This window comes from Papio anubis, chromosome 1 (genome assembly GCF_008728515.1).
Source record: "Papio anubis isolate 15944 chromosome 1, Panubis1.0, whole genome shotgun sequence".
NCBI classification, from domain to species: Eukaryota; Metazoa; Chordata; class Mammalia; order Primates; family Cercopithecidae; genus Papio; species Papio anubis.
This window is the reverse complement of record NC_044976.1, coordinates 134,043,861-134,055,233: the sequence shown is the minus strand read 5'-3', so window position 1 is coordinate 134,055,233 and position 11,373 is coordinate 134,043,861. Positions and strand designations below refer to the sequence as shown.

Sequence of the window (11,373 nt, the reverse complement as noted above, 5' to 3'; positions counted from 1 at the left end):
AGCTTGGCACGACTTGTTACCCTAGGCTGTAGAATCTTGGAAAAGAGCTACCATGCAGCCCATGCCTGGTTTACTGGAGGGCCATCCTAGTGGAAAGGTGACAATTTGGGCCTCTGGCCTGCTGTGCACACAAGCATAACAATTGCTTTTGTTTAACGTGTGGACAGAATATTTGATTCAGTGGCATTTACATTTTGGTATCCTGTCTCAATTGCCAAAGTTTGTTTTAAGTCTTTAACTTCTACCATCGCTATCTTGGTCTTGTCGTTATATGGAGAAAGAACAATGGTTCCGTTGTGAGAGGTTTTGGAAAAAGGTTTAGAGGCAGGTTCAGGAGGCGGGGGATCAAAGAAATGCATTTCAAAGAATCCATTAGGGTCTGTCCCTGAAACCTCAGCCCCCATACTATAAAACTGGCTTAAAGAAGGGAACCTGAGGCCAGGCACAGTGGCTCACGCCTGTAATCCCAACATTTTGGGCTGAGGTGGGCAGATCATCTGAGGTCAGGAGTTCAAGACCAGCCTGGCCAACATGGTGAGACCCTGCCTCTATGAAAAATACAAAATTAGCTGGGTGTGGTGGCACATGCCTGTAATCCCAGCTACTTGGGAGGCTGAGGCAGGAGAATTGCTTGAACCCAGGAGGCGGAGGTTGCAATGAGTCGAGTTCAAGCCACTGCACTCCAGCCTGGGCAACAAGAGTGAATCTCTATCTCAAAAAAAAAAGAAGGAACCTGCTTAGAAAAGGGGGAGAACTTTGGGGGCTCAAAATAATAACCTGTATAGGGTTGCACTGGTTTAGCTGACAGGAGGGGGCTATCCCTTTAGTAAAATGAATGTATGGTTTTAGGAAATTACAAAAACTGGTTGGGACAGTCTATCCTTGCTCTTTTAGTGATTTACAGAATGTTGGACCAACTACGGCATAAAAGCTCTGCATCAGGGGGCAAGACTCCTGATTGACACTGGGGTCTTTATTGAAATCTCCCTGGATTAAATGGTCCCAATTTACTAATGTCCAGTCTGAGGAGAGTCAGGAGGGACAGAGGTACTTTTTTGAGGTAGAGAGCTGTTTTTGACTTGGCAAGTCCCCACAGGGTACAAGGCAAGCATTAAATGCCGTAGTTTGAGGTGAAATTGACTTGGTTATGTTAATAACTAGATGGCCAGCAATAGAATGAGGAAAGAAGAAAGAGTAATAGAATAGATGAAAGAGCTAAATTTTTCTTAGCTTTAGTTTGGTAAGGTTTTCCCCTGGGACTATGGCCCACGATTCTGGAGGGGGTGGTGCTTTCTTGACTCAGGGTGTGATGAGTCCATTCCTTTTTTCTGAATGAACAGCAGTCTTGGTGGTTAGCAGCACAAGGTCCTTCCCAGGCTGTCTAGAGTTTTCCTTCTTTCCACTCTTTGATGAGTACATGATCTTCAGGCTGGTGGTGGTTTACCGGAAATTCTAGGGGTGGTACCTGTGCTAAAAGACTTTTAGTTTTTGAGGGAAAGGAAAGTGGAAGATAAACCATATATATAATTTCTAAGAAATTGACCTTTTGTTTTAAATGTGGGGACATCAACAGTGGATCTTACAGTCTTTGGTGTCTTCTGAGAAATTTCCTTTAGCACCTATTTTTATTAGTTTATAGACCAAAAAAGGCAAACACCATTTTATATTTAACAATGCTTCCTGTATGATTTTTATACCAGGTACACTAATATAAAGGTGAAATTTAGCTTGTTATTAATGTTAAACTTAATTTTAATAAAACCTTGTAGACATATTGATCCAATTTTTAATGTCTGACCACAAGGTAAGATTTTTATAGACTCTTTTTAACCTTTTATAATTGTTGTTAAAGAGCAGTTTAGTGCTTTAAGAAAAACCTGTTGTGCTTTTATTTTAATGTCCAGTTTACAGAAAAACTGGATACCTGTTTAACTTTAGCTAATATGTTTACACACAGAATTTCCTTACAATTAATGTTTTAAAACTTGCTTAAACCTTTAAAACAATATATATATATTTTTAGACCTTTTAGTGTAGGTAAAAATTCACATTCTTATGCCTCCTTATAATCTTTTTACCAAAAGTATATTTTACTTTCCTTACACACCTTGCACATAAACTGTTTCTTCAATGGTTTTACATTTAGGAGGCCTAATTACTTTTAAATTATACAACATTTCTTGCATAAATTTCCTTTTACAACCTTTTTCTTTCCCCACAGCTTTCACAGATAATTATTCGACATGCCTCAATTTTCTGACTTGTCACAAACATCCTTTTTTTTTTTTTTAACAACCAGTTATTTTAGGACAAGAATTTACCATATAACATTCTTTTTACATAAATTCTCCCCCTTGCCTTTTTTTCCCCCCCTAAAGATGATAACCATTCTTTTTCAAAGTGAACTTCCGGCCGGGCGCGGTGGCTCAAGCCTGTAATCCCAGCACTTTGGGAGGCCGAGGCAGGCGGATCACAAGGTCAGGAGATCGAGACCATCCTGGCTAACATGGTGAAACCCCGTCTCTACTAAAAATACAAAAAACTAGCCGGGCGTGGTGGCGGGTGCCTGTAGTCCCAGCTACTCGGAGGCTGAGGCAGGAGAATGGCCTGAACCTGGGAGGCGGAGCTTGCAGTGAGCCGAGATCGCGCCACTGCACTCCAGCCTGGGTGACACAGCGCGAGACTCCGTCTCAAAAAAAAAAAAAAAAAAAAAAAAAAAAAAAAAAAAAAAACAAAGTGAACTTCCTTCATGTCTGTGTACTGAAGTTAGGATGATACATGTTAAACTGTTAACTTTTAGCAAACTTTACTTTTGTTGAAAACCTTCTAAGTTTGGAATTTCAATTATTCTTTGCTATTAATAAGACCCTGTTTAGTCCAAATTAACTTAGAATTGGTATAGATGGTTCTCCTGGTTTTGTAAGTACTTTAAGGCTTGACTGAGTTCAAACAGCTCAATTATTAGGCAGTTTTCCTAACTCTGCTCTTACAAGAGTTTCCCTATCACTTACTGAATGCCTATTGTGTCTTTTTCCTTCAATCACCTGGGAGGAACCATCTACGTCATGTTTTGAAGGGAGTTCCTCCTAGGTCTGGTCAGACCTTTGTATGGTAATTAGGATTTAAATCCCCTGTTAGGAAACCTCTTGGGTTAAGGGAATTTTCAGTGGTTAATGATAAATCATCTTTTCCTAACAGAATAGCCCCAATACTCTAAGATTTTTGAGTTAGTAAGCTAGCTTTTTTGCTTTTTTTTTTTTTTTTTTTTTTTTTTTTGACTTAGGATAGTTCTGAAGTGGTGAGGTGTGCTCACAATGAGGTTTCCTCAAAGAGTTATTTTTCTAATTTTTTCTGTTAGCAAAGCAGTTGCTGCTACAGATTGAATGCATTTGGGCCATCTGCAGGTTACTGGGTTAAGGATTTTTTATAGGAAAGCTACAGGTTGTCAGTGGCCTTAGTGCTTTCGGGCTACGCCCTTGTTTGCACTGACAATAAGGTGGTATTGGAGTGTTACAGGGTCATGAAGAAGACCTCCAATTATCAACTATAGGTTTTAAATTTACCCTGGCTTTCGAAGGAATAGGGTACACTGTTTTTTTCTTTACTACTATTTTTCTCTTTCTTTTTATCTCTTTTTCTCTATGACTTTCTCTTTCTGACTCCCTCTCTGTCTCTTCTCTCCTTTCTCTCTCTCTCCCCTCTGTCTCTCTTCTTCTCTCCTCTCTCCTGTCTTTCTCTCCTCTGTCTCTTTCTTCTCTCTGTCTTTCTCTCCTCTGTCTCTCTCTCTGTCTGTCTGTCTGTCTCTCTCTCTCTCTCTCTCTCTCTTCCCATAGGGTAGGGACCTACGAGAATGGAGCTACTCTTTCTTCCCCCAAGAAGAAAGGAAAGGCTGGGGGAGGGGATGTGTTTCAGGTTCAACCCTTGAAATTAGCTGAAGGCCCAACCCCTCAACACCAGGGATGTCTCACCTTGCTTGTCCCGGAAGGCTCAACCCCTCAAACCAGGGGGTGTCTCACCTTGCCTGTCCTGGAAGGCTCGACCCCTCATACCATGGGGTGTCTTGCCTGTCCTGGAAGACTCAACCACTCAAACAGGGGGCATCTTGCCTTGCTTGTCCTGGAAGGCTCAACCCCTCAAACCAGGGGGTGTCTTGCCTGTCCTAGAAGGCTCAATCCCTCAAACCAGGGAGTGTCTTGCCTGTCCTGGAAGGTTGACCTGTTTCTCCCTTTTCCCCCTCTGAAGGTCCTTTGCACACTTCCCACTCACGCTGTCCTCTCTGGCTGCTCCCCCAAGGTATGAATCAGGCCCTTTTTAGTGTTGGCATACCAGTGTAAATCCTATGGCAGGATCCACCTAAGCCATGTAGCTATGGAACCACAGAGAAGACCTACTCACTCTGTCCAGCAGGACTTGTCACCATCCACACGAACAACACCACAAGCGGTGTTGTTTGTGATCATTCACGCACACACACATTTAGCCCGCCAGAATTTGACCACCAAGGAAGAACTTCACCAGCTCCCGCAGCTTCTCTTTCCTTGGTCAGTGCACAGAGTGAGGATCCTTTAAGCTAGGTTGCTGGCCGTTTTTTTTTTTCTTCTTCTTCTTCTTTCTTCTTTCTTCTTCTTCTTCTTTGTTCTTCTTCTTCTTCTTTGTTCTTCTTCTTCTTCACGCTGCTGAGAGCTCAAGTTATTCCTTGCACTGGGTGGGTCTTGATTTCTCACCCCCGAGGCCTCTACAATAGGGCAGGGTGCACTTCCTCATGAGAGAGAAACAGAGACTGTCCCCAAAGGGAGATGTAATCCTAGATAAGCCCCCAAATTGTTATATATAAAGTTTCAGTGCAGCAAAAGAAATAGCACTCAAATATAAAATTTTCTTTTTAATTCTCAGCAAGGCAAGTTACTTCTATATAGAAGGGTGTGCCCTTACAGATGGAACAATGGTGAGTGCACACGTGGACAAGGGAGGGGAAGGGGTTCTTATCCCTAATGCACGTAGGCCCTGCTGCTGTGTCTTTCCCCTATTGGCTAGGGTTAGACCACACAGGCTAAACTAATTCCAATTAGCTAATTTAAAGAGAATGACGGGGTGAGTGCTTTGGCAGGAGTCAGGGCAGAGTAGGTAGCAGGTAATTCGAATGAGTTAGGGTGGAGTGGTGATTGGAATGTAGGATGGAGCAGGTGATCAGAATGAGTCAGGGTGGAATAGGTAATTGAAAAAAGTTGCTTTACAAGAAAGTTAAGTTTAAAAGTAGAAGGCAAAGAATTGAACATACTGACATATTCTTTGAAAATAAATTTAGAACTCATATCTAACAACTCTAAGCCCCCAACCGTCCCCCAACCATCTGAATGGACTTCTGTGCCAGGGCATTCCAAAGTTAACCAGAAAGACTGGTTCTGGCAATGATGGGAAGTGAGGGTCAGACATGCCTCATTATACCTTCCAGCATTAACATTAGCACAGACCTTATGCCTGACAGGAAATATTTACAATCTATTCTCTCCAAAGCCTGCTACCTAGAGGCTTCATCTGCATGATCAAACTTTGGTCTCCTCAACCTCTTATCATAACCCAGACATTCCTTTCTATTGATAATAACTCTTTCAACCAATTGCCAATCAGAAAACTTCTAAATCTACCTAGAGCCTGGAAGCCCCACTTCAAGTTGTCCTGCCATTCTGGACCAAACTAACGCATATGTTAAATGCATTTGATTGATGTCTCATATCTCCCCAAATGTATAAAACCAAGCTGTGCTCCAACCATTTTGGGCACATGTTCTCAGGAGTGTGTCATGGGCCATGGACACTCATATTTGGCTCAGAACAAATGTCTTCAAATATTTTACAGAATTTGACTCTTTTCATTGACAAGTGTGTGTGTGAGGTGGATCTGAACTAGGCAGGAGATCCTGCACAGGGTTTTCTTGAAGCCCCTGCCATCACTGCGCTTCCTCTTCAAACAACAAAATGTGGAGTTTGAGTCATTGACTTGGTCTGACCTTGAGTGGTGACATGGAGGGTGGAGCAAAGTGGGGGTAAAGTTTGGGGGGTGGTGGGTAGGAGTGTGAGAGGTTTCACTCTTGCCCAAGACCTCCTTCTGGTTTTCTATTTTCCTGGTGCATGCCCTGCCTTGTTCAGATTCCAGTATCCTGTTAGAAATGCTTGTTCCCCAGTGCCACAAACAAATAGCACTCGAACATAAACTTAATTCTCTCAGCAAGGCCATTTTTACTTTCTCTCAGTAAGGGTGCTCCTTGCAGATGGAACAATGACGAGAGCACACTTGAACAAAGGAAAAGCAGACATATTTATCCCTTACACATTTGGGTCGTCTTTCTGCTGTGTCCTGCATCCATTGGCTGAAGCTGGACCTCACAATCTTAAACTGAACCTGATTTGCTAACAACCTGAAACTTTCGTAAATAGGTAAGTGCAAGGGAGAACAAAGGAGAGAAAATTGCTTATGAAAGGTTTAAAGAAGCAATAACATTTCCAAATAAGGAAGGGGAATAAGCTATGAACTAAGACTTGCAAGGGCCTGTCTGGACATGCCGGACATGCTTTGCTTAAGGCAAAGCAACTAACTGGGCTAAAGTGTAAGAACTAATACTTGATAGGGGGCTTTAGACTAAGAAGCTATTATTTCTAGTGTCTATTATTTTATTTTTAAACTAAGCTCTGAAGAGGAACTTATCTACTTTCCACACTCTCTTATCCTACAATTGACCCTCAGTGACTCCATTCTGTGGAACCTGGAAGCTAGCCTTGATCTTCCCAGGGCCCTCTTGCCCCTATGAAAGGAAAGTAAATCTCAAGACCCTAAACTAAATAAGCCAAAGTGAAAAGTCAATCTGGAAACTGGGTCACATAAACCTGCCTCCCATTTTGTGTCTAAATAAGATAGCTACAAAGATTTAAAAAAAAAAAAAAAAAAAGCATCGCACCTCTCTCACAATTTGCCTACAAATTGTGGGCCCCAAGATTTTTACCCAAAAACAGTTGTTTCATTTCACCCTGACAATGTACATTGATAGCTTATATTCACAGGTATGCAACAAAGGACAGAACTCAAAGTCATCCCTCTGCCTGAAATATATGCATATCTGATTGCTTCCTCTGCCCTATGTTTATTTTATCTTATGTAAAAATGCAGATTCACCAAGCTAGACAAATGTGTAAGTGACTATTTCTCTACCCGCCCCCCACATGTAAATTGTGTATTCATTGAATGGCTGATCAAAGACTCAAAAGGATGCAACCACTTGCCTCTTATTTGCTCACACCCTTTTCAAAATTTCTTCCTCAATCCCCAATACCCACCCTTTTCCCTTTAAATGTTGAGGTCCCCAGATTCTCCTTGGAAAAACCATGGACCACAATTTTCCCTGTGGTTCTGTATTCTTTTCTGTGCACATCCTTAACCTTGGAAAATAAACCTCTTAAAATGATTGAGACTTGCCGTGGTCATTTTTTTTTATTTACACCTCAAACTTGGAATCCCTAACCCCCCTTCCTCAGACACCTGGACCCCAGGGACACAAGGGTAGGGAAGGGTTTTGTTACTGGGTTTCTTAGCTGGGGCTGCAGGGCCCGTGCTTGCCACCAGGGGGCAGCGGGCCCAGCTCTGCTCAGAAGGCACCTGAAGCCAGGGAAGCCCCAGGGTCATCCTGGCCCCCGCGGCCCGCCCTGCCTGCCCCTCCCATCCCGTCCTCTCCCCGCCTCCCTCCCATCCCCGCCCCACCTGGCCCTCCCGCCCCTCCCCTCCCTATCCCGCCTCCTCCCCGCCTGTCCCCTCCCGCCCCCACACAGTGCCCGACCGGAAACTTCCCACCTGGCACTGCCGCCAACCAAAGTCATGAGGGCAAGACTCCGGTTCCTGCCCTCACAGGGTCCCAGAAGCAAAGGCAGTGAGGACCTGGCCCACGTCCCTGCTGCAAGTCCCTGGCACGGGGCGTCCGATTCTCCTTCGCTGTGGCGGGAAGCTGGCCGGATTTGAAGGTAATATCCAAGACCCCGATTCCCGACACGGGGCAGAGGCCAGGGGACCGGTCTAGGGAGCAGGCAGGCCCTGCCTTGGGGCCAAAGGCCTCCAATGGGAGCAGGCACGCATCTCTGAGTGGGGCCGCGGGGGTGGACACTCTGGTGCCTTCCTGCAGGGGAGCGGCTGGCAGGCTGCAGAGGAAGGCCAGGATCCACCGGCCTCCGGCTCCCTAGGCGGGGCCAGAGGTCCAGGCAGGGTCTGTTTGGGGCGTGGGGCCCCAGGTGGGGTCTATTTGGGGTGTGCTTATGCAGGATTCTACCCGTGGATTTTCCTCTAGCTTCAGGACAGGGTCTGGCTCTCCCAGAGGAACAGGGTAGGAGCCCAGCTCCAGCTGTTTTCCTGTAGGTCAGAGCCTGCAGTGGGAGGGTAACTGGGGCCTGTGGAAGGGGACTTCTGGGGTCAGCCCCCAGGCAGGAGAGGCCCAGGTCCCTGGAGTTCCTGCCTCCAGGGCTGCTGAGTTTGGGGGTACAGACCACAGGACACTGGACATCTTGCTCCCTACCCTTGGCCAAGCTCAGGCCCAGGGCTTAGGGAAAAGGACTGTCCATGCTCCTCTAGTGGCCCAAGGTCGTAGCCATTGGCATTGACCACATGACTGACCACCTGGGCTAGGCCAGGGTCTCCTGGATCAGCCCTGCAACTCTGAGGATGATGTCTTTCCCCACCCCACATCCCCTCTCCCCTTCCCTGGACAGGTGGGAGGGAAGCCTGTGAAGCCAGGGCTTGGAAACGAAGCCTTCTACGCCAGTGGAAGGAGTCACTGACTTGGAAACCAGGGCCTGCCTTCTGTCTGCCTGGGGATCCAAGATACAGCTGGTAGTTGCAGTTGGGTGGGACGCTGGCACCATTACCTGCCACAACCACCCACAGTGGTGGATGGGGGACAGGGCTGAGGCTGACACTCTGGAGCATGGATGAACAAAGGGTAGGACGTGGCCTTGGATGTGGCTATCAGGGATGCCCTAGACCTGGGATGTGGGCTTCAGGGTAGCTGGCCAAGGAGTTGCCCCTTCTGCTGGCTCAGTGGGCAGAAGGGCACAAGCATGAGGATGGTCTTGGTCCCTGGGGGAGACACCTTCTCTGGAGGCCACAGCCCTCTGGATGCATAGAACCTGGCTTCGCCACAGCCAGCAACGACTTGACTTGGGGCTCCTGTCTCTGCCTCCATGGATTCCAGCCACTCACAATTGCAAGCTCAGGGCAGGGCAGGCACCCATAGGCCCCATCATGCTCCCTTGCTCTGTGTCCTCCCAGGCTAGAGTCTGTGCAGACACAGCAGGGCCTGACTTTTCCAGCCTTCCTGTGGGGGCCCACAGGTCCCACTCCCCAAGGAATCTCGGCCACTGCACGCCCTCACCCAGGCATGGTGGGGTGCACAGCCATTGTCCCCACACTTGCAAGTATATCCATCTTTGTGCAGCAAACACGTAGCCTTAGGTCGAGCATCTGCATTCTTTATCTGACCCCTTTCCTCTGGAGCACCAGTTAGCTGCAGCCTGCCTGTCCTTTCTCACACTTGATAGGGATGACACGCAAAGGGCAGGGCCTAACTGCCACACATCTGCAGCTCCTCACCTCGCACTCCAGGAGGCTGGTTCTCAGGGTGATGCAGCCTTTCAGGCTTCTTGCAGAGGTGCGATTCACTCTGCGAAGACCCTCACATGTGCTGACAACATGCCTCCCCAACCCTGGACAGGATCCCAGGGCAGCATACTTGGGAAAGGGGCATCCGGCCTGACACTTCAAACTGCTGTCTAGCCACACTCTGCGCAGCGGCTGCCCCACCACCCACCTGGCCCTGGTGTCAGCATTTTTGTTTTGTTTTGCCAACCTGGAGTGAGGTAGGCAAAAGGAGTCCATGGTCTTTTGAGTATGGAGTCATCGATGCCAGCTGCAGTTCAGCCGTTGCCCTGCGGAGGGCTCTATCTCCCCCACAGAGCTTCTAGCATTTGCTGCTTTGCTGCACCTGTAACAGCCCCAGCCTGAGATTCTCAATGCTTGCTTTAAGAAAAAGTGACTGAGGCTAGCAGGGCTCTCGGGAGTGTCTGTGCACTGCCTCCTGACTGCAGAAACACGAGGGTCTTCACACACAGTTCAGGAGTGCAGGACCACGCACGCAGCCTGGATGGTAATGGGCTGCGACCTGTGCTACCTTGAGCTGCCAGCTCGCATTGGGGGCTGCCCTGGGGTCCTCAGTGCTGCCCTCATCATGAGAGAAGCTGAAGGACACCTGGTGCCCACCACCTGGTGGTGCCCCTCCCCTGCAGGTGCTGGACCTGCTGCTCAAAGGGGAGCACCAGCTCAGGCAGAGGCACCTCAGCTGCCTGCTGGCAGTGCCCAGGGCACATACCCCAACCCTTGGCCTCAGCCTGTGTGGTAGGTGCCAAGAGGCCCAAGCTCAGAGGTTACTGGAAGGGCTAAAAGGGTGTGCTACGCCCACACTCAGCCTGGGCCTGGTTCTGGCAAGTCTGCAGTCACGCATGTTTGCTACCTCCCCCTCCTCCCCCACAAAGCACCTTTGCCACCTGGGGTTTGGGCAGTGCCAGTTCCATCTGTAGGAGGCCAGATGATGTCTCAGGGCATTTCCGTGCAGACCAGGGGTCCCTGGGAGCTAGCAGGGGGGCCCAGCATACAGGTCCCTGGAAAATTGGTGGCTGGAGCTCATTCACTGGACAGACACATATGAAGCACCTACTGTGTAAAGTGTAAAGCTGCTTTTGCAGGCACTTCACATGATTCACTGAACAGAGCAGACAGAAACCCCGGCCCTTCTTAGGGGCTTCCATCCTATACAAGTGCCAGCAGCCCCAGTGGATGCCATGGGCAGGCAATGCACACAGCCGGGGCACATGCCATCCCTGCGGATTCAGATGACTCCTCCCCTCCTGGGGTGGGGCAGCCAACCAGGGGCCAACTGAAAAAGTGCTGCACTCTGGGTCAAGGACAGGGCTGGCAGAGTGCCAGTCTCCACTAACTGTGGATCCACTAGGGAGTTCAGGCCTGGGGCATCCTCTGCAGAAGGATCCCACGAGAGTCCATTCCCCACGACAGGCCTCCACTGCTCACTGCTGTGCCTTGATCGGCCTGGACGAGTCCGCCCACACCTCCATCATGCCCAGTGTGAAGAGGGGCCGGAGACCCACCACTCCTGAGAACAGCATCCTTGCGAAGACCCAGCTGTGAGTGCACAGCAGGCACAGCCCCTCAGGCCCAAATGAGGATTCAGCAGCAGATGGGATTCCACCCCCACACCCGTGGCCTCTCCAGGCCCTGCGAAGGCTACTCCAAAGGCAGGGAGGTGGCAGAGGCCAGCCCAGCCCAGCT

General features: G+C 48.3%; 1 protein-coding gene across 1 annotated transcript in view; it reads left to right on the top strand.

Moving 5' to 3' along the window:
• Positions 1 to 7,754: 7,754 nt before the first annotated feature.
• Positions 7,755 to 11,373, top strand: part of SNAP47 (synaptosome associated protein 47) — a 52,041-nt gene continuing 48,422 nt past the window's right edge. Inside the window, exon 1 of the mRNA XM_009186058.3 lies at positions 7,755 to 8,006. The gene's annotated coding sequence lies outside the window, so the exon portion shown is untranslated. The remainder of the gene's footprint in view (positions 8,007 to 11,373) is intronic.